Below are 23,073 nucleotides of genomic sequence, written 5' to 3'. Positions count from 1 at the left end.
TCAAAAAACTGTAAGCAGGACTGTCTTTGCTGGATAGAAGAAAAATTTTTGAAATTGGGAGTCTTATAGAGGTTTTTGCCAGTGAGGTTACCAACCCAACCACCTTTTCCACCATTGTGGTGGTGGGAGGGCCCCTGTCTGAGGCTTTTCCTCTAGTTCTATCTGAACGTTCTCCCAAACTGAAGCAGTACTGGCTATTATTGTTATTATTTTGCATGACATCATTGCATTCATAATTTTGTGGAAGTGTATTTACCATATATATTTGATTTTTCACAACTCCGAGTATTTTGTGCCGCATTTATTATAAAACATTGTATGGCCTTGTGCCAACTTATTTTGTCTATCATTTTAAATTTGCAGATAGAAAGACGACATTATTTAAACTTACTATATTTATGTTTCCCACACTGAAAGGATGTATTTACAAACAATTTTTCCACAGAATTTTAGCTTACCAGCTGGGTTCTTGGGACAAGAATTTCAGCAAATTGATATTAGGGACCTGTTTTACAAAGCCCCGAAGTCCTTTAAATCTCTCTGGGCTTCAGTGGCCCATGCTAAAGGGCTTCGTAAAAGAGACCCTAGGTTTCCGTTCTTATCAAGTTTTTAAAACGACGATGAAGACTTATTTATTTGATAAATTTTCCAAATGAGTTTATAATTCACTGTGCGAGTATAGTTTTTCAGAATTTCCTTTGTAAACCGCTTAGAACTGAAAGGTATTGCGGCATATAAATGGATTTTAATGCTATGATATGTTATGGTATAACACACTTTTCAGCTACAGTGGCAAAATAATGTTCAGAATTTAGGAAATTGGTTGGTTGGACTGAGAACTTTTCAGCACCCCCTCATATGTGGTAATCAAATTTCTGTGGTCTACCCGATGCATGAGGTTGTAATTTGACCTGATTCAAGCTCAATGCGTGCAACGTAGACAAAAAAATGAGAAACTAAAGGGTCAAGATGATTAAAATGCAAATTGAAATCTCTAGTTACTCTATAGGTTTGGAGGTGTTAATTGAATATGGATAGAATATTGAGCAATAAATATAATTAAGTCATCTACCATATCCAAAGTATCAATTATCTGCTTTATCAAATCTGCTAGTTCTAAAAGTAAACTCTCAAAAATTGGCAGTTTTTCATTGCTGTTAATGATATGGATGGTATGGAAAACCTCTCATATACTGACAGACTGAAGAAGCTGGGGCTTTTCTCCCTGGAAAAGCGGAGACTTAGAGGAGACGTGATAGAAACCTTCAAGATCATGAAGGGCATAGAAAGAGTAGACAGGGACAGATTTTTCAAATTACGGGGAAACACAAGTACAAGGGGGCATTCAGAGAAATTGAAAGGGGGAAGGTTTAGAACAAACGCCAGGAAGTTCTTTTTCACTCAGAGGGTGGTGGATACATGGAACACGCTACCGGAGGATGTGATAAGCAGGAGCACGCTACAGGGCTTCAAAGAGGGTCTGGACAGGTACCTGGAGGACAAAGGGATTGAGGGGTACAGATAGGAGTAGAGGTAGGTAATAGGGATAGGATTAGAGGCAGTTACAAAATTAGACAGGGACACTGTTCAGGCAATTAGGCCTGATGGGCCGCCGCGGGAGCGGACCGCTGGACAGGATGGACCTCTGGTCTGACTCAGCGGAGGCAACTTCTTATTTTCTTATGTTCTTATATGATTTTTCTCACTGAAATTTTGCCCCTCTTCTATTAAACTGCGCTAGCAGTTTTTAGCGCAGAGAGCTACGCTGAATGGCCAGTGCTGCTCCCAACGCTCATAGGAACCTACCCAAAACTTACTGTACACACCTGTACACCACAGCAATAGCCCTTATGCCTGCAGGTATCATCTTAATGTAGTTACAGTAGGTTTTGTAGGGCTCACCGTACAATATAAGCAAGATATGGTGACATCTGTACCTGGAACTTTTAATGTAAAATTCACTGCAGTAACCTCTGCTCTCTGGGCTCAGATGTCTGTGTTACCATCCAAAGCTGCTTCAGATTCCGTACAAATGTAAGGAAGTTCTTCTTCACCCAGAGAGTGGTAGAAATCTGGAACGCTCTTCCAGAGGCTGTTATAGGGGAAAACATCCTCCAGGGATTCAAGACAAGGTTAGACAAGTTCTTGCTGAACCAGAACATACGCAGGTAAGGCTAGAGTCAAATAGCGTGAGCAGACTGCTGGGCACGATGGACCACTGGTCTGACCCAGCAGTGGCAATTCTTATGTCAGTTTGGGCAGCTTTTTAGCATTTACGGTAGATGCTTTTAAAGCAGGTATAGCTCCAAACATCTTAAAAAAAAAAAATAAAAGCCCAGGACCTTTATTAAGGGTTTAATTATGCCTGACGACTGTCTAACATCCTAAGCCTGCCCAAACACCCCCCCCCCCTTAAGACTTGGATACACTGGAGACAAAACAACCAGAAAGACGTCTAGAAAGTCTGAGAATGCCCATTTGGACGTTTTGACTAGTAAGACGCCCAAGTGGTGACTTTTGAAATTTTTTTTTTCTGTGTTTGTTTTTTTTTTAGGGTGTTATTGGTAATACAGAGGAAGAGACTGCATTCACGAGCAGATGATATAATACCTTTAAACATCAAGAACGTTGCTTTAATGGCCAACCTGATGGAAGGCCAAAATACTGTTAACCACTGCTAGAACAGAAGCCATTAAACCTAAACCAACCAACCCAGTGTACCCCCATAAAAACACAAAGGAATATGAAAAGGGGCACGATCGTTTAGCACTGTACCATAGTTACTTGGCCAGCAGCTTCTAATATAGAGGATCTCTGGAAGAAATTATCAAGAGGGTAGAACATTGACTCCCATGTCCAAATAGTACATATTCAACAAAAATTAATAGTGACAAATGGAACACAGCTGTAAATTAAAAAAAGACACTGTCTAAATTAAAAAAGACACTGTCTACCATGGTTCAAAGTTAAGATTAATATGCATTCATACTGCTGTGTGGAATAGCAATGACTGCATTGGACTTTGTAGTGCTGTGCATAGCAATAAATTATGTTAAGGATTAATCACTCTCATTTAATCATCTGGACAAGAGGAATTTGAATACCCTGTTGACCATGGTTGCATTTTTTTCTTGCCCTCTCACAATTATTACATGAGAATGAACATGATTTCCTGCTCCACTATGATATTTTATCAATATATTACAAGCCTAGATAAGTGAAACTACCTTGTCCTATCATGAGCCAGTCACCGTTACATTTTATGGATGGATCAATTAAGTTTCCCAGTGGACTTGGTGCAAAAATGAAGGGCTGTTAAAAAGATACAAGAGTTAAAGAATCAATTATGGGCAGATTAGAGGATTATATTTCCCTAAATGAAGGGATTTAAGTACCCAACAGCTTAGTATGGGACATACATGCAAGTCTTTAGAGGCAAATTTATTGCATCCAGTTTATTTCTTAAAATTGTGAGAAGTGAGTAGCCAATTATGAAGTTAGAAGAAGATAATAGCACAAAATGACTGTGATTACTATAAGGAGATAATCCTTAAAGAGAACAGAAATCTGAAAAGTATGAAGGAACAACAAATGAGGGCCAAGAAAAGGTACTATCAGAGCAACAAAGTGGATAAATTTGTCTCAAAGTTGTATGCTCCACTGCTCAGAAATTCTTTAAAAAATATTATATTATTTAAAAAAGGTTCAGAAAGGGATTGTATTTGGGTGATATTGAAATAAAAATAGATGGGTAATTTATAAAAGATATACTTAAAACCACTGTAATGGACAAAGTCCTCTTAGTGTACAAAACCAACAGACAAAATTGAGCATATAATCACTTTCCTGAACACTGGCACTTTCAGGCTCTTTTATAAATTAACAGACAAAATTGAGGACTTGTACGAATGAAAATTCTTGCTTGTTCAAAATGCACTACTACGCTCTCAGAGACCTGTGATTTTCAAGCACATGAGTGTTAGAAATAACGTATACAGGTGAATGGTTTCTTTCATCGAGCAGTAGTTTTTAGATATATTCACCTGTATATTTAGACCATTCACCTGTATACGTTATTTCTAACACTCATGTGCTTGAAAAACACAGGTCTCTGAGAGCGTAGTAGTGCATTTTGAACAAGCAAGAATTTTCATTCGTACAAGTCCTCAATTTTGTCTGTTAATTTATAAAAGAGCCTGAAAGTGCCAGTGTTCAGGAAAGTGATTATATGCTAATTTATAGTTGTATTAAAAACCTACCAAGCTTGAAAAGATGGGGCTTAATGCTTCATATTCCTGCTAGTGAAAATGTGGAGGCAGATGCACTTTGTACTGTAAGGCTTACGTTAGATAAACATAGGAATAGGAATTGAGATGTCTAATTGGGAACTGTCAAATTCTGGTAGTATTTTATAAAGGATCCGCTGACACAGAGCCTTCTCTGAAATACACACGGAAATGAACGTGAATATGTCAGCTACATAATGTATCAAATCTTATATACCAAGTCAAACTGGAGGCTCAGAACGGTGAACGGTGAACAAACATCAAAATACAAAGACTCCAATATACATCTAACATAGTAAATCTATGTATGGTAAGGTAAGGCAATGGATTAAATTGAATAGATTGGTGTTAAATACGTTGAAGACTGAGGGCTCCTTTTCCTAAGGTGCGCTAGCGTTTTTAGCACACGCAGCAGATTGGTGCGCTCTAACTCCGCGCTACGGGGCTAGAACTAACGCCAGATCAATGCTAGCGTTAGTGTCTAGCGCATGCGGCATTGTAGCACGCACTATTCCGTGCGCTAAAGCCCTAACGCAGCTTAGTAAAAGGAGCCCTGAATTGTTTGATTAGAAAGAAAATAGGAATCGGTACAATTGTGGCCAGAGATTGTAGGTGATTTAAAATTACCCTTTAAAGTACAATTGTGGTTGCTGGAAGTAATTTTAGACTCATGATGGTCTATGCAAGAACACATCCTTCATGTGGTGAAATCCTCATTTTTTCCATTTATGTTTGTTATCTAGACTGAAACCTCTTCTTGCTGGTCATGATTTTAGATCTGTGATACAAAATCTGGTATTGTCAAGGATTGATTATTGCAATGCAGTATATCTTGGAATTACTAGATCCAAAATGTGTTCATTGCAAGTGCTTAAAAATGCCCCAGTAAGAACGATATTGGGTATTTTAAGATCAGTGGAGGCTATGAGGGGCAAAATCAAAACATCCAGATATCCAAAAACCTGCCTAAATCGGCACTGGAACATCCTAATTGCCAGGACGTCCAAGTGCCGATAATTAAAACAGTCTTTCTGTATGTCTGGCAAGGAGTTCCAGCCTCTATGTTCAGAGCACAAGATGGGCGTGGTGGAGGCGTGTTATGAGCGGGCTTTGAGCAGTCTCAAGGGTGGGTTAGATATGGACGTCTTGCAGTGATAATCAAACATTTTGCAAGACATCCTGGATGGAACTTATACGTTTGGAACTAGACCTGTTTTAGAAGAGTCTGAGTACCACAAAGGCGTCTAAACTGACCAGATGACCACTGCATGCATCAAGGTAAGACACCCTCACATTCCCTTCCCGAGGGAAGTGATGGAGAGGAAAATGGTGATGGAATTCAAAAAAGTGTGGGATTAAAAAATAGAGGATCTCTAATTAGAAAACGAAGGATGTAAATTAAAGAACTAAGCCGGTATTGGACAGACCTGCATGGTCTGTGTCCCATATATGGTGATTCAGTGTAGGGTGGGCTGGGGTAGGCATCAGTGGGAACTCCACTAATTTGGAACATGAGGATGTTACTGGCCAGACTTTACGGTAGATATCCTGCAAACAACAGGATGGTTGGATAGGCTGGAGTGAGCTTGGATAGCAATTTCAACATCTGGAACCTAGGAGAATACCAGACTTTACTGTCTATGGCCCAGAAATATCAAAGAAGAGACACGTTAGAAACATAGAAACATTTATTTTTTAATGGGTATAACTTATGGGCAGACTGGATGAACTGTTCAGATCTTTATCTGCCATCATTTACTATGCTACTATGTACATACCTATCTCCAGAACATCAGTACCTGGTATAGGAAAGCATAGTAGAGCTGCACACAGGTGTCTTAAGTAGCCTGGTGGGTTACTTAAGACAGGTTTTAGGATAGTCAGGTTTTAGGATAGTAGCAGTCAGGTTTTAGGATAGTAAAACAGTCAGGTTTTAGGATAGTAAAACCCAATGCAAAATAGCCAAGCAAATGTTAGTGATTCAGTCGTTTTGCATGGGTTGGGTTGAATCAGATCGCAAAATACACGTTAAGTGAATTGGATGGGTAGCAGTGATCGTCGTTAAACCTGTGAAAGCAGGTTTAGAGATGATCGCTGACTTTAGTGAATCGGGGCCTAAATTAGAGGGCGAGGGTTTTAATGCAACATCCAGTTTTAATGAGTAGTGGGATGCTAGACAGCTCTTTGTGAGTACATATTAATGTATGGAAAATGTTGCATGTTCAGACTTGAAAAAATAAACACAGATGCATGAAAACTACATCTTGGAGGTATTGGGCTTTAACTTTCTGGTCAGTAGTAGTCGAGGAGGACCTGTTTGTGTCATCCTGGTGCTGACAAATCCCCTCTCCCTTGTGATGCTAGATGCTACAGTATGGCGTAGTGGTTAGAGCTACAGCTTCAGCATCCTAAGGTTGTGGGTAGAGAATGACACGGGGAAAAAACTTGTCCCCGTGACCACCGTCCCGTCCTCGCGACCACTGTCCCCGCCCTGTCCCTATCATGCAACCACTGTCCCTGCCCCATCCCCACGATTACTATCCTCGCAGCATCCATACAAGCCTCAGTACTGCAATATTTAGCTTATTCCTTCCTTATAAATCAAAGTTCTGGCTGCTGAACTAGAGAAAGAGATGTTCAGCTGGCAAGGCTTTGTTTATAAATTTTTATAAACACAACTAATATACTACTTTATCCTAAAGCAAGAAAAAAAGAAAATAAATTTTCCTTTTTTTTTTCTACCTTTGTTGTCTGGTTTCTGCTTTCCTCATCTTCTCATTCAATTCCTTTCATCCACTGTCTGTCTTCTCTCTGCGTCTTCCATTTGCTCTGTTACTGTGCCTATCCCTTCACCCCCTCCCCCCAATTGGTCTGGCTGCCATCTTCTTCCTTCTGCTCCCCCCATAGTCTGGCATCTTTGTCTTCTTTCCTTTCAGCGTCTTCTCCCCACTTTCTGTTCCCCATTTCCCTTCAGAATCTTCTCTCCACTATCTAAATCCCATTTCCTTTCAGTGTCTGTTCCTCTCCACCCCCCTTCAGCGTCTGTTCCTTTCCTCCACCACACTTCCCTCTTGCCACCTCACCACCCTTTGGCACCTCTTGCACGGCCCCCTTCCTTTTTCCTACCTATCTGAATCTATCCATCCCTCTCCCTTACCTTCATGGCGCGTTTTAAGATTGTGTAACTTGTTCAAAGCTGTCGGAGCCTGTGAGCAGTCGCGTGCATCTGTGGCCGGAAGCTTCTCCTCTGGCGCAACCAGAAGTTGCGTCAGCGGAGAAGTTTCCGCTCAGAGATGCACGCGAATGCTCACAGGCTCCAACAGCTTTCAACAAGTTACACAATCTTAAAACGCGCTGTGAAGGTAAGGGGAAGGGAGGGAGATAGATAGATTTGGGTAGGTAGGAAGGAGGGAGGGGGCCGTGCACAATTGGTGACCTCGCGCATTCTGTCCCTTAACTGCGGGGACAAGGCCATTCACCGCTCCACGGGGCGGGAGATGGCCTTGTCCCCGTACCTGCAATGAGCACTTCCCCCCCCCACCGTTTCGGCATTTTACCCTTGGCTTGCTGCGGGTAACAGCCACCCAGTGGTGTACCTAGGGTATGTGGCACCCGGGGCCCATCATTTTTTGACACCCCCCCCTATGTAAAAAAATATTTTTTGTAATGACCATGAAACGGAATAAATGGTCAGAATAGAAACAGGCAGTGAAAATTTTCTTATATTCCAAACATAACATAACATAAATTATGTCTGAATTGTTATGACATCAGTAGTACTTATGGAGTAGTTGCAGGTGATGCTTGGGACAGTTCTGATTGTGTTAGTTCGGTTTTATGTGTTTTTTGAATAGAAGGGTTTTTTATTTCTTTTTGAAGGTTTTGCAGTATGTGGTCGATGTCAATTGGTTGTAGGGTTGGGGGTCGAGTGTTGCAGCTCGAATGGCTAGGAGGTTGTCGAACAGTTTTTTTCCTTTTGACGTTTTTGGTTGGAGGGTGTGTGAATGGTGCGTGAGTTCTCCTATGTCTGTTTGAAGTGGATTGAATTATTTAGCTGAAGAAATTAGTTACCCCCCTCATCCCACACACATTAATTCTCTTCCATTTTTGTTGCCATTATAAAAAACACTGATAAGTTCCCAGAAAAAAAATACATTAAAATAAGAAGTGAAAACAAAGGCCCCTACAGATGAGAACATAACATAAGAATAGCCTAACTGGGTCAGACCAATGGTCCATCATGCCCAGTAGCCCATTCTCATAGTAGCCAATCCAGGATACTAATACCTGGTCAAAACCCAAAGAGTAGCAACATTCCATGCTACCGATCCAGGGCAAGCAGACACTTCCCCCATGTCTTAATAACAGATTATGGACTTTTCCTCCAGGAATTTGTCCAAATCTTTCTTAAAACCAGCTACACTATCTGCTTTTACCATAACTTCTGGCCACTTCATTTTTAAGTTTAGATCTTTCCTTTCAAACAGAGACCTTGCTAGATGTCAAATACAGCACAAGGTAACTTCACATGGACTTAGCTGTGCAGGAAATGTGAATCTCCTCATACACCCACCATATAGTGCAAAAATGTGCAAAGGTCTGTTTTTTTCTTTCGATCACTACATAGCCTAATGCCACACAAGCAGCGCTGTTACAAACATATTCTGTAGGTCAATGCTAAGGATAACAAAGTTTCCTTCCTTGGACCAGAAGGAGATACTGATAAACCACTGGAAGAGATCCCAACACAACACCCAAAGACCCACTCAGTGTGTGAACCAGTTGAGTGGAGTGGACTAACTGGGGGGTGGAAATGGGCCCGGAGTTTGCTCAGCAGAATTTCCCAGACCACCTCTTCCTCTCAACACATTGACACGCTGCCACCACCACCACTAGAAACACCTCACTGGGTAGGCCAGCTATGCTATAAACTTTATAAAACACATTATTATATTTTCTTATAAAGCACATATTTTAACTGAACTCTCTGACATCCTCAGCCTTTCCATTCACAAAAATAGAAGGAAGAAAAGTTCCCATTTCCTGCTGTTTCATGTCTCCGGCCTATACAATATTTTTTTTCTGCAGACCCTTCAAAAGTCTGACCAAATCCTCGTTTCACTTGCATTATAAAGTACTGAGGATGCCATCTCTCCCCAATCCCAGGTCCTAAAGTCTAAGACAGTAGCGCAAACTAATACTGCTAGATTCAGGAAAAAAAATTTCGATTCGATTCAGCCTATTGAATTGATTTTTCAATTCGATTTTCCTGCCCAGTTGGGTGATTTTTTTCAAAACTCCTGGTGGGTTTTATAGCTTTTTCACCCCCTTTGGCTTCTCCTAACCACACTGGCGCTGTGGTGTAAATAAAATAAAGAAACAAAAAGGACTTTTCCTCTCTCTGTTAAATCCTAGCTCACGTTTGCAGTCCAACACCAGCTCTGTCAGGATACACATTTCAAATCTGACATATTATAATCACAAAACAGAAAATAAAATTAATTTTTCTACCTTTTGTTGTCTGGTTATATTTCAAATCTTGTTGGTCCAAGGCTCTGGTTTTCTTCTGATAACTTGCTTGCCAGGGTCTCCTTCTTTCTTCTTTCTGCGTGCTAACCATCCATCTGCCAACTCTGTCCTCCCTTTCCATTTCCCTTCCCTCCCCAGGAAGTCTGGTATCTTTACTTTTTTTCATCTCCCTCCACAGATCCACCTTTTCTTAACTACCCTTTCATCCGGCATCTCTCCCTCCTTCCCCACCACCCAAAGAGTCCACCATCTCTCCCTTTCTTTTCCCAATTACTCTCCTATCCAGTATCTCTATCCCTCCTCCACACCATCCCTTGTGTCTAATTTCTCTTCCTTTCAGTTCCTTCCCTCCCTAAATCCCATGGTCCATCATTTCTCTCCCTCTCCTCTATTTTCAGACCCATTATTTCTTCATCCCCCCCGAAAGTTTGGCATATGCACGTCTCTTTGAACACCCCCTTCCCTCTGTGTACTTCTAAACCAGGGTCCCCCTTAAAGGTCTGCCTGTCCCCCCCCTTGAAGGCCTGCACCCCCCTTGAAGGCCTGTCCCTCCCCCTTGTAGGCCTGTCCCCCCACCTTGAAACTTGACTTGACTGTCCCACCCCCTTGTAGGCCTGTCCCCCCCTTGAAGGCCTGTCCCTCCCCCTTGTAGGCCTGTCCCCCCACCTTGAAGACCTGCCTGCCTGTCCCCCCTTGAAGGCCTGTCCCCCCCCTTGAAGGTCTGCACCCCCCCTGAAGGCCTGCACCCCCCTGAAGGCCTGTCCCCCCCTTGAAGGCCTGTCCCACCCCCTTGTAGGCCTGTCCCCCCCTTGAAGGCCTGCCTGCCTGTCCCCCCCTTGAAGGCCTGTCCCCCCCTTGAAGGCCTGTCCCCCCCCTTGAAGGCCTGCACCCCCCTGAAGGCCTGCACCCCCCCCTGAAGGCCTGTCCCACCCCCTTGTAGGCCTGCCCACCCCCTTGTAGACCTGTCCCCCCTTGAAGGCCTGCCTGCCCCCCCCTTGAAGGCCTGTCCCTCCTCCTTGAAGGTCTGCACCCCCCCCCGAAGGCCTGTCCCCCCCCCTTGAAGGCCTGCCTACCTGTCACCCCCTCCCCCTTGAATGCCTGCCTGCCTGCCCACCCGCCCCACCCCGAAGGACCGCTCGCCCCCCTGGCCTCCCCGCACCACCTATGAAGCAGCACTACCTATGCTCCCGGCCTTGCCGTTCAGTCCCCACCACCACCACCACCCCCGAAGGACCGCTCGCCCCACTGACCTTCCTGCACCACCTATGAAGCAGCCGCAGCAGGATCGCGATGTCAGCTATCCCTGCGCTGCTTAGGCGCTGCTTCCTGCGCCGCGTTCCCGCCCCTCCTCTGTCGTCAGAGGAGGGGCGGGACCGTGGCGCAGGAAGCAGCGCCCAAGCAGCTCAGGGATAGCTGACCTCGCGATCCTGCTGCTTGCTGCTTCACAGGTGGTGCAGGAAGGTCAGTGGGGCGAGCGGTCCTTCGGGGGTGTGGGGGGACTGAACGGCAAGGCCGGGAGCACCCGGGGCGGCACCCGGGGCGGACCGTCCCTCCTGCCCCCCCCTTGGTATGCCACTGCAGCCACCATGTCATTCTCTAGTCTAGATCCTCCCATCTGGGACTAACTTTAGCCTCTTATTCATTCAGTTTAATTTCTTTTCAATTTTCAATTGTTTAAATATAAATTTCTGAAAACAAATTGTTGCAGGAGCCCATTACTGTCGAGGAAGCAAAATGAATATAATGAGCTTGATTATTCAGAGTACTTTGAGTCACTTCAGGAGTAACCCAGACAGAGTGCTTTTTAATATATTGCCTGCGCTGAGTGCTCAGATTTTAACCAAATAACCCATTTGCAGGTTAAAATCTGATGAATGTTCATCAGGAGGAGCAAGAGGAATTTTGAGTGCAGGGCCTAAAGCTGATATTCAGTGCTGTTTGGTTTATTTGTAGCTGCTAAGCTGGCTGTAGATGAAGCATTCTGGTTATATCGGGTTATGTTTAATGTTCATGTCCATTAGCAAAGCCTAAAAAATATATAGAGTATAACCAGAAAACAGGCTAAGCACATTACTAATTATATCAACAGACTGCACAAGTTTCAAATAGTGGAGAAAAACACCTCAGATATCTTGCTTCAAGTCCCAACTTCATGGGACTGAATATATTTTATATATAGGAGCTTCTCCAGTCATTGGTCATAAAAATTTCACTTTTAAGTATGTCCCTCTTATTGAAGTCTTCAAAAAAAATTGCAAAAATGTGTCTTTAAGCAGTTTTCATAGACACAATCCCGTATCATTCACAACTCACAACCATAACAGTTGAAAAAAGCAAAGTCCAGCTGCATTCTTTATCTTGCATTCACAAAAAAGCCCAACAGCAGCCCTGTTTCGCCTCCAGTTTTATTAAGGGCTGGAACATTAAATCTCTATCAGCAGTCTTTGCAAAACACAAAATTCTTCACTCTTAGTGCAATCACTGTTGTGGTGTGAGATGTGAATGATATAGGACTGTGTCTGTGAAAACTGTACTTAAAGACACATTTTTGCAATCTTTTTGAAGACTGCAATAGAGTGATAAACGTATAAGTGGAGTTTTTTGACCAATGACTGGAGAAGCTCTTATATATAAAATATATTCAGTCTCATGAACTTGGGACTTGGAGTAAGATATCTGAGGTCTTTTTCTCCACTATTTGAAATTTTTTCAGTCTCTATTGATATAATTGCTGATGTGCTTAGCCTGTTTTCTGGTTATACTCTATATATTTTTTAGGTTTTGTTAGTAAGATTACCGTATATAGTTTATTTCTCTTTATAACTTTAGCATGTCCATTAGCACTATCTTAGCAACAGCTTGGCTGAATATCCGGTTAACTGAATGAGTTATCCAGGTAGGGCCCAATATTCAGCCCATGGCAGTCAGCAATTTTTAAAACACGGGACAGCCATAAGTTGAAGATATTCAATTTTCTTTTCTGTCCCAAGTGAGGGGACCTGAAACTAAATTAACCTCTCCTTGGTGTGGAGGGCAGTGGTATACCAAAGGAGGGGGGGGGGCGTGGGGGGCGATCCGCACCCGGTGCATGCCCCAAGGGGGTGCACAGCAGGCCACCCTCCAGTGTTCTCCCTAGGGCAGTGGTTGGCAAACTGCGGCTCGCGGCTCGTCTACAGCAGGGGTGCCCAACCTGCTTTCCTTCCCTTCTCACTGCCCTCCCCCAAGCCACCGCTGCCATCAGGAAACAGGTCGGCGCTGTGTTCTGAGATCGCCCTGCTTTTTTTTCCCTATGGGGCCGACCAACTCTCGCCACCTGTCGTCAATTCTGACGTTGGAGAGGACGTTCTGGGCCAGCCAATCACTGCCTGGCTGGCCCGGAACTTCCTCTCCGATGTTAGAATTGACGTCAGGTGGCGAGAGTTGGTCGTCCCCACGGGGAAGAAAAGCTGGGAGAACTCAGTGCCGGCCTGTTCCCGATGGCAGCAGTAGCAGCATGTTTCCCAATGGGGGAGGGCAGGGAGCCAGAAAGAAAGAAAGGAGGCAGGGTGAAACAAAGAAAGAAAGAAAAAAAATGGGACACGGAGAGAGAAAGAAAGAAAAAAAATGGGGCAGGGTGAAAGAAAGAAAGAAATGGGGCATGGAGAGAGAAAGACAGACATATAGAAAGAAAGGGGGCATGGAGAGAGAAAGAAAGAAATGGGGCACAGAGAAAGAGAGAAAAACAGGCATACAGAAAGAAAGGGGGCATGGAGAGAGAAAGAAAGAAGGGGTGGGTGAAACAAAGAAAAAGTTGGGGAAGGGAATGAGGTCTGGAGTAGAGGAAGCATACAGGAGGTTGAAAGAAGGGAAGAAATATTGGATGCACAGTCAGAAGAATAAAGTGCAGCCAGAGACTGATGAAATTACCAAACAAAGGTAGTAAAAATGATTTTATTTTCAATTTAGTGATCAAAATGTGTTCATTTTGAGAATTTATATATGCTGTCTATATTTTACACTATGGCCCCCTTATACTAAACTGCAATAGTGGTTTTTAGCGCAGGGAGCCTATGAGCATCGAGAGCAGCGTGGAGAATTCAGCGCAGCTCCCTGTGCTAAAAAACGCTATCGCAGTTTAGTAAAAAGAAAGGGGGTATATTTATCTATTTTTGCATAGTTGTTACTGAGGTGACATTGCATAAAGTCATCTACCTTGTCCTCTTTGAAAACCCGCGGAATATAAATGATGATTAACATTTTCTCTGCGTACAGTGTGCTTTGTGTTTTAAAATTTTATTGTTGGCAGATCATTTTGACTTGGCCACGAAGGTAAGGGGGAGGGAGGGGAGCTGCTGAAAGACATCTAGTAATCCTTGCAGGCTTGACTGTGCAGGGAATTATTTTTGTAAAATCATGTTTTGTTATGTGACTGGCATTATTTAGACTTTAATTTCTATGAATGAATAGAATGAAAATGATATAAAATTACTTGCTTGTTTTTATGTGCGTGCGCTGAAGGAAAGTGGAGAGAGAGTGGGCTGAGGACGTTGAAGGGAAATGGGGAAGAGAGAGTGGGGAGAAGACGCTGATTTATAAATTGACAATTGTACAGAATATTGTTTCTTTTTATACTTTAATATAATAAGTTCAATATAAAACAATTTAAGGCTTGTGTGGATGGAATCAGGTGGTTTGCGGGGATGGGGACCGAGCTGACGGGGAGGGGACGGAGACAAGTTTTTTCCCCCCTGTCATTCTCTAGGCTCTGCCACAAATCGATTTTGACTATGTGCGGACGAGCAGAGTGTAAGTCGGGTTGACGTAGCTGTCGTAGTGCAAGCGGGCATGGGGTATGGCTCTCAAAAAAAAATCTTAATTGTTGTACTGCTGATTTTGGCTCTTTTGACTAATGAGTTTGCCTATCACTGCCCTAGGGCCTTTTAGCCGGGTATTGCACCCGGCTAATTTAGATGATCACCCGGCTGCCATCTATCGTGAATTCTGCCGCTGCTCAACATTAAAAAAAAAAAAAAAAAAACAACCCCCACCTCTCACCGACTTGGCGATTTCCCACCTTAGCCCATAGCGAACTCATGCTTCGGGACTTTAAGGTGTGCATGCCAGCTTCCCTTCTCTTCCCTCCAAAATCGGAAGTTACGTTCCGGGAAGGGGGGGGGGGAGGAGAAGAGAAGGCACGCACACGTTCGAGCCCCAGAGCATGAGCTCGCTAGGGCTAAGGTCAGCGACGGAGGGAAGTTAAGGGAGACAGGTCAGTGACGGAGGGAAATTAAAACTTGTCTTGCTGCTCTTTCTTGCTACGGGCCTTCTTGGCTGCCAGGTCCTGCCTACTTTCTGTTTCCGCGAAGGCAGGACCCGGCAATGAGGAAAGCCCGAAGCAAGGAAGAGCAGCAAGAGGTCAGCGATGGAGGGAAGCTTGCAACTCTGCCGATGGGAGAGATGGGAAGAGAAATGCTGCTGCTGCACCCGGGGAGGGGGGAAGAGAGATGCTGTTGCTGCACCCAAGGGGGGGGGGGAAGGGGCAAGAGAGAACTGCTGCTGCTGCACCCAATTGGGGAGGGGAAGGGAGAAGAGAAGTGCTGCTCCTGCACCCAAGGGGGGAGGGGGAAGAGATATGCTGCTGCACCCAATGGGGGAGGGGGAAGAGAAATGTTCTGCTGCTGCACCCAATTTTTTTTTGGGGGGGAAGAGAAGTGCTGCTGCTGTACCCAATTGGGGAGGGGAGGAGAAGTGCTGCTGCTGCAGCACCCAATTGGGGAGGGAGAGGGGATAAGGAACACTAGGGAAGGGAGAGGAAAGAGATGCCAAGACCATGGGAGGAAAGAAAAGGAGCTACCAGATCAAGGAGGGGGGGGAGAGATATCAGGGGGAAGGGGGAGGAGGCAGATGCCAGACCAGGTGTAAGGAAGGAGAGAAAGGAAGGAGAAGAGATGCTAGATAATGGAGTGGGAGGGGGAGATGGAAGGAGAGGAGAGAGATGTCAGAGCATGGGGGGGGGGAAGGAAGGGAAATTAAAGGAGACAAAATGTCAGACCAGAGGGAAAGAAAGGGAGGAGGTGTCAGAGGGAGAGATATGAGGAAGATGCCAGGGCATGGGGGGAGAGAAGAGAAGGAGATAGAGATGCCAGTGGGAAGGAAGGAAGGAAAGGAGAAGAGAGAGATCATGTACAAAGGAGAGAAAGGGCATAGGATATATAGTTTATTGAAGGGATATAGAAAGAGGGAAGATGCCATATGGAACAGTGGACAGTGGATGCAAGGGGCAGAGAGAGGGTGGACAGTAGATGGAAGGGGTAGAGAGAGAGGGCACAAGCTGGGTGGAAGGGCAGATATTGCATGGAAGGGAAAAAGGACAAACGCTGTATAGAAAGAAGAGAGCAAAGAGAAGATGATTAAAGCAGAAACGACAAAAGGTAGAAAGATTTTTTGTTCCTTTACTTAAAATCAAGTAGTATTGTAACTGTATTGATAAAAATTTATAAATAGGAAATGGAAATAAGGCAATTTTTGGGACTAAACCCTTTTCCTCAGGTCAGGACAGGATACCATAACAGTACTGTTCTGAAGAAAGATTTGGCCTCTGAAAGCTAATTGAAAAAATGGATTAGTCCAATAAAATGGTATTTTCTTATTTCTCATTATTTGTTTTATTTTTATTTGTTAATTTGTAAAGTGGTGATTGTTATGTATCAGTTTTTTCAAATTTACATCCACTGTCTTTATATTTTGCACAGTATTAGAGGACATGTGTTACTGTTTTTGTGGTGTGGTGTTGCATTGTATGCAGAGACTGGTTTCTTGGCGGTTCAGTTTAACTTTTGTCTACATATTTCTATTTTTAGTTTGTGATTATTCCATATTGGGCGAGGGTGTATCTCTGTTCTGTATGTATGAAAAGGACATAGTTTTCAGTGGGCATTGACTGCAGGATCAATTGACTGTGCGGGATCTGGCTTGTTTAATTTTACAATGTATGTGTTGGTGTTCTAGTGCTCATTGCAGTGTTTAAGAAGCTGCCTTTTCCTAGGTACACTCTTGTTGTGCGATATGTGGATTGTTACTAAAATTCATATTTTTCATATAGATGTGGGGGTGGACTGTGTCAAAAAATGATGGGCCCCGTGTGTCACATATGCTAGGTACGCCATTGGTGAAGGGTAACCAGAAGAGGGGCTGCATGACTATTGCTTAACAATTTGCTGTGCAATAATTCATAGGTATTCTGAAATAGTTCAGATATTGTACTGTATATATGAACTTAACAGCCAGGGGCTTCCCTGGCTCTTGACCAGAGAGCCTTCAGTGGTGGAACAGACCGGACCCCTACCCCCAACCCCCAGCAGAGGATAGGGCCCCAGAATTATCAGGAGCAGGTTTGGGAAGTCTAGGGTGGGAGTCTGAGGGAATCGGAAGAGTTGGAAAAGGAGATGGAGGTGGTTATGGAGCTAACCAGGAAATTTAACAGAGTGGGGATAGGGGCATCTGGACTGAACTTAAAAAAAGAAATTCTGTCAGTGTGTGAATCAATTCATGCTCCTACTCTGATAGAAAGGGACACAATTTATTCACAGTACAGCAAGCAGCTGCATATTAGCTGTGCACGATGGATTTTCTGACAGAATACACTTAATGCCGTGGTAATTTGATGGCCATTAATTTACTGCATTGGGAGTAATTTTTTTAAACAGATGTTATAGAGCACTGAGCGCTCAAACTTGCTGCATCATTCAAACTTGCTGCTTGCTACATGAGCTACTGCTGAAACTATTCCCCTGCGCTGCCCTCTGCTGCCTGCCTCTAGCTTACTCTGGTCCCTCTCACCTGAAAAAAATGCACCAAATATAGGCATGCTTGATACCACATTGCCCAAGAAACTGGATGAAACAACATACACAGAAAAATACAGTATGTCTGTTTACAAGAAGTGAATCCAAAGATATTAGCAAACCAAAAATGCTGAATACTCTGTAGACCCTACATAATGTAGTTTGATATAACACAGGATCATTTATAATGGGGTCAAGGTATGGACCAATCTTTTTGCTATTAATATTATACTGTAGATGTGATATATGGATATTCACTTATAGTCCAATATCAGCATTGTTTGGGGGTTACAATGTGTATAAAAAATATTTATTCCAGAGAAATCAATAACAATAACTCACAGTATATCTTGAAAAATTATTAAGGGTCATTTCCCTTTAACATTCTGTTAATGATAGTCTCCCCCCAAAAAAACTAAAGTAGATAATTGACAGAATTGTGAATAACCTACCATTTGTTCCTTGAACTTCTTGTCTGAGTGGTGAAGCCACATTACTTATGGTTATCTCAGTCCCATCTGGATCCTACGTAGATTGAACGTGATAAATGAGTGGAAGGGCTGAGAACATTAGAGAAGTTGTTGCCTTTCCTAAGCTGCATTTAGAGTTCTGCATAAAAACCTTGTTTCTAATACCATTTGGATTTTCTCTTTGGATAATAGCGTAGCAACTGAAATGGGGACTTTTCTGGGGTCTGGTAAACTGTAAGAATATTTTTATCTATTCCCAAGGGGATTCATGCAAGAGAAGCTCATTGCCATCAAGCATGTGAGTTCCAAAAATAAATTAAATTACCACTTTCTGTTGTAATATTGTGGCTGGTGACCTAAACTCTTGTGGAGAAAGAAACGCCTGTCCCTCGAGAAATTCACAGCAGCTTATCTTTTGTTCTGCAGTAACAATCTTGGATTGCCCTTTTCCAAAGAACATTTAAATAAAGTCTGAATGAACTTGTGCATTCAGAAAGGAAATGGCATTCCATTTAGACAATCACAGCTGAAAAGGTTTTTCTTGCATTCAGGATGTGCTTTAATGTGCTACATCACTGCTGCTTAAAATATCTGTGAAAAATCAGCTGTGAATACTTTGAAAAGTTCACCAACACCAAAGTTAGACTATGTATTATTCAGTGAAATGCTGCAGTCTAGACTACAGCAAAACAAGAAAAAATACTTTATGAAGTCTAAAGAACATACCAATGGGTGCCTTAATTTTACTGTTTCAGTTTGGCCATACATTTCTCCCTGCTGCATTGGAACTGGCCTTCATACTGGGCTACCGTGTTTCCCCCAAAATAAGATACTGTCTTTTATTAATTTTAGGCCCCAAAAAAGCACTAGGTCTTATTTTAGTGGTAGGTCTTATTTTTTTCATGTACAATGATCATATCTCCTTTCCTCTCCTCCACCCCAATTCTTCCTCTTTCCTTTCTCTTCCCCATATGTGCAGCATCTTTCTTCCCCTTTCACCCATCGCCTTGTGTCTTCCCTCTGCAGCATCTTTCTATCCTATCCTCCCTCCCTATCCCCCCCCATGCAGCAGAACCTTTGCACAGCATCTTTCTATCCCTCTCTCTCATCCCTTGTGCAACAGAATCCTTGCACAGCTTCTAGCCCTCCCTTCCTCCATCCCCCCATGCAGCATTTATCCCTCCCATCTCCCTGCCGCACAGCTGAACCCCCGCTGACCCTTCCATCTCTCCCTCCCAACCAAACCCCACCAACCACGAGACCGACATACCTTCTTCCAAATGGCAGCCTTCTGCCGGGGCGTGCCATTTGCCACGTTGCTGATGACATCATCAGTGATGTGACAGAGGAATGCCCCGGTGGTAGAAGGCTGCAAAGCAGCCTGTTTAGATTGCTTCCGATGCTGCCGTTTGGAAGAAGGTATGTCGGTTTCACAGTTGGCGGGGTTCGAATGGTAGGGAGAGATGGAAGGATCAGTGGGGGTTTGGCTGTCTGGTGGTGTGGGGAGGGGGGTTCTGCTGCTGGAGAATCAAGCGCTTCAACTAGGGCTTATACTTGGGGTAGGGCTTATATTAAGACCTACCCTGAAAATCATGCTAGGGCTTATTTTCGGGGTAGGTCTTATTTTGGGGCAAACACGGTACATCCTTCATATGCAACTACTACTCCTGTTTTTGTATCCACGATTGCTTAAGTCTAGCTGCTGCAGTAAGTTTCAAGTTTATTGTGTTTAATATACCGACCATCAGCATGTATCTGGCCGGTTTACAATGCTAAAAAAAATAAAAATAAACATAAAAAGGTAAAATGATAATTATATATATATATATGGGGAGGAGTGAACATTATAAAGACGATAAACAAGAACTTATATGAATTTGAGGGTAATAAGGGGAAGGAAGGGTGAATAAATACATTATTAAAACGAAATTTAAAAGAAAGGGAGGAGGGGGAGGATATGACATCAGGGATAGGGTCGCTTCATAAAAGTGGTTGAGATGATTTTACTGGTTTTGGGAAAGGAAGTATTTAGAGATTATGATATGCATCTTGAAAAAGAAATGTTTTTAGTTTGGTCTTGAATTTAACGAGAAGTAACAGTCTTTAGCTAGGGACCCTTCACAACCTGTAATCATGATCCCTAAAACTGGCTAGTAGGTGATGCCGAAGAGTAGACCAGTGATTCTTAAACCTGTCCTGGGGGACCCCAGCCAGTTGGGTTTTCAAAATATTCCTAATGAATATGCATGAGACAAATTTCCTTGCCCACTACCTACTTTATAGGCAAATCTCAGTCATGCATATTCATTAGGGATATCTTAAAAACCCGACTGGCCAGAACAGGTTTAAGAACCACTGCGACTGACGACTGAGGTTTATTTTCCACTCCCCTTATCTCCCAGACCATACATGTTCTATGCAGCACCTCCCAGCCAGTATGGTACAGGAATCAAATTCAAAACCCTCTGTCTGGCAACATCAAGCATTGCCACTCAGTCACGGGCCAATCCATGTGTTTTTAGAAAAAAGCCAATGTAGAGGTAAATATCCAGTGCTCTAGTTTCAGAAATGAGTCAAGATTGAGCTGGTTTTATTTTTGATCACACGTAAGAAATTGTAACAGATGCATATGACAGAAGTGACTTCACAGTTCAGTCAGCTGCTCCAATATTTTGTTCACTTTTAAACTCTTTCCTTCCCTTTTTAATTTGTATAATTTGAACAAGTTAGCCAAGCATGAAATGTGTCCTTGCTCCTACACACTGCCCTAAAAGGAGACAAGACCCATAGGCAGCATAATGGAGTGGGCCACAAGGACCAAGGCCCCACTAAAATTTTGCTCACCACAGCATCAGCAGCTAGAGAACTTGGGGGTAGTGCTGAAGATTAACTTTAAGTAAAAACAGTTTCTATTGAACATCCAATGCAAAACTTACCTCTTTGCCTAGTCATTCCCCCAACCCTAATCCTCTCCCACTCTATTTGTCCGTATTACCTCAGTGGAATTCTCCATGAACTGCAGCTTAATGATTAGACACTCAAAGATGCTGATGTATCGATCAATGACTGATGCCCAAATCACTCGTGCTAGATGCAACAATTATTTGTTAAAATTATGTGGTTAGTCTGTATCATGTATTCCCTTTCTTATCTACCTACCTGTACTGCTCACCTGATTCCAAAATGACACTATCCAAGGTTCCTCTAAAACTATACAATATCTAGAGCAGGGCTGCCCAAGTCCGGTCCTCAAGATCTACTGGCAGGCCAGGTTTTCTGGATATCCACAATGAATATGCATGAGAGAGAGATTTGCCTGCACTGCCTTCTTGGTATGCAAATCTCTCTCTCATGCATATTCATTGTGGATATCCAGAAAACCTGGCCTGCCAGAAGATCTCGAGGACTGGACTTGGGCAGCCCTGATCTAGAGAGTACCCTTTGGCAACGAAATATTTTAACACTATGAATGTAAACTGTAACCCGTTCTGAACTCTTTGGGGAGGACGAGATATAAAACCAAATAAATAAATAAAATACATACAAAGAACATTTTTTTAACTTTTTAACTTTTTATTCCTTTATACCCCGCCTACAACTAAGCGGCTTACAATTATATACATAGACAATACTATAAAACAAACATTGGGCTCCTTTTACAAAGGTGCCTTAGGGCCTTAATGCGCGGAATAGCGCGCGCTAGCTGCTACTGCCTCCTTTTAAGCAGGCGGTAATTGATCGGCTGGCGCATGCTATAGCACGTGCGCTAATCTTGTGCGTGCGCTAAAAACTCTAGCACACCTTAGTAAAAGGAGCCCATTGTTAATAGTGAAATATCAACATAATACATCATAGCAAATCATCCTCTGAGGGTTCACGGCTGTACATTGGATCTTCTATTAATTAATTGATCACAAATGCTTTCATGCAGCATAGACCTTCCAGTATTTAACAGCATTGCCCCGCATATTATAACTGTACCCCAAATAATCTGATATCAATGATATGTACACAGAGGGAAGCATAGCAACAAATAAACATGGATGAATACAAAAAAAACATAGAAAACAAAACAATGTTTGCAGTGTGATCTCCCATGCTCATAAGAAAACTCCATCATTGCAGTAGTACAAGCATGGAATTTCTGCTCATCCAGAAGATTGTACAAGTGTAACACTAAGATGCATAAAACTAATCAGAATGCTGAAATATGCTAAAGAGAAATAACTGAATTTGCTAATCTGCTCAATAGATGCATCATCTAGTTTGGGATAACTCCCTTCATGCTACAATTCAGCTTTAATTTATGTTATCTTTGAAGGCAGCTTCTGTGGACAAAAAAAATCTATAGACCCATTTCTAACCCTTTCTATGTCAGTACAGTTATTGAAAAAGCCATTGCCTTCCATTTAATAGCTTTCCTTCAGTCATCGTCTTGTCTTTATTCTCAACAATCCTGGATCCAAGCAGAACATAAAACCAAAGCCATTCTTTTATCCCTAATTGACTGACTATCTTTTCCATCTTCTTGACTCCTCCTTTCTTGTGTTATTGGTTCTTTTAGCAGCATTGGACACGGTCGATTAAGGTGTCTTACTGTGCTGATTCAGGGAGCTTGCACTTACACAGCAAGTTTTAAAACAGTTTACCAATAGAGCAAATTGCCACAGTTTCTGAAATACTTAGACCTCTGAATTAACAAATGCACTCATCACACAGCAAGATCCTTTAAAAATCATCTTGATTTTGATTCAAGGTTTATTTCAGCTCCTGAAAAATGCATTATATGTTGTAGTTCACTACATAAAAATATACTTCTCCCTCCGTATTCACGGTTTCAGCAATCGCGGTTTCGATTATTCATGGTTTTTAGCTTGCTGGCTCCTCCCCCCCCAAATTACATCAGCTTGCATAGAGAAATCGCTGATTCCAAGCGTTTACAGAGAAAAATCGCAGATTCCCAGC

At 42.9% G+C, this 23,073-nt stretch overlaps 1 protein-coding gene across 3 annotated transcripts in view; it reads left to right on the top strand.

Annotated features, from left to right (window-relative positions):
- Positions 1-23,073, top strand: part of NEBL (nebulette) — a 513,560-nt gene that overhangs the window by 57,732 nt on the left and 432,755 nt on the right. The window lies entirely within an intron of this gene.

Source organism: Geotrypetes seraphini, chromosome 2 (genome assembly GCF_902459505.1).
Source record: "Geotrypetes seraphini chromosome 2, aGeoSer1.1, whole genome shotgun sequence".
Classification (NCBI taxonomy): Eukaryota; Metazoa; Chordata; class Amphibia; order Gymnophiona; family Dermophiidae; genus Geotrypetes; species Geotrypetes seraphini.
The sequence above is the reverse complement of the archived record's forward strand: the minus strand, read 5'-3'. Positions and strand labels throughout refer to the sequence as shown.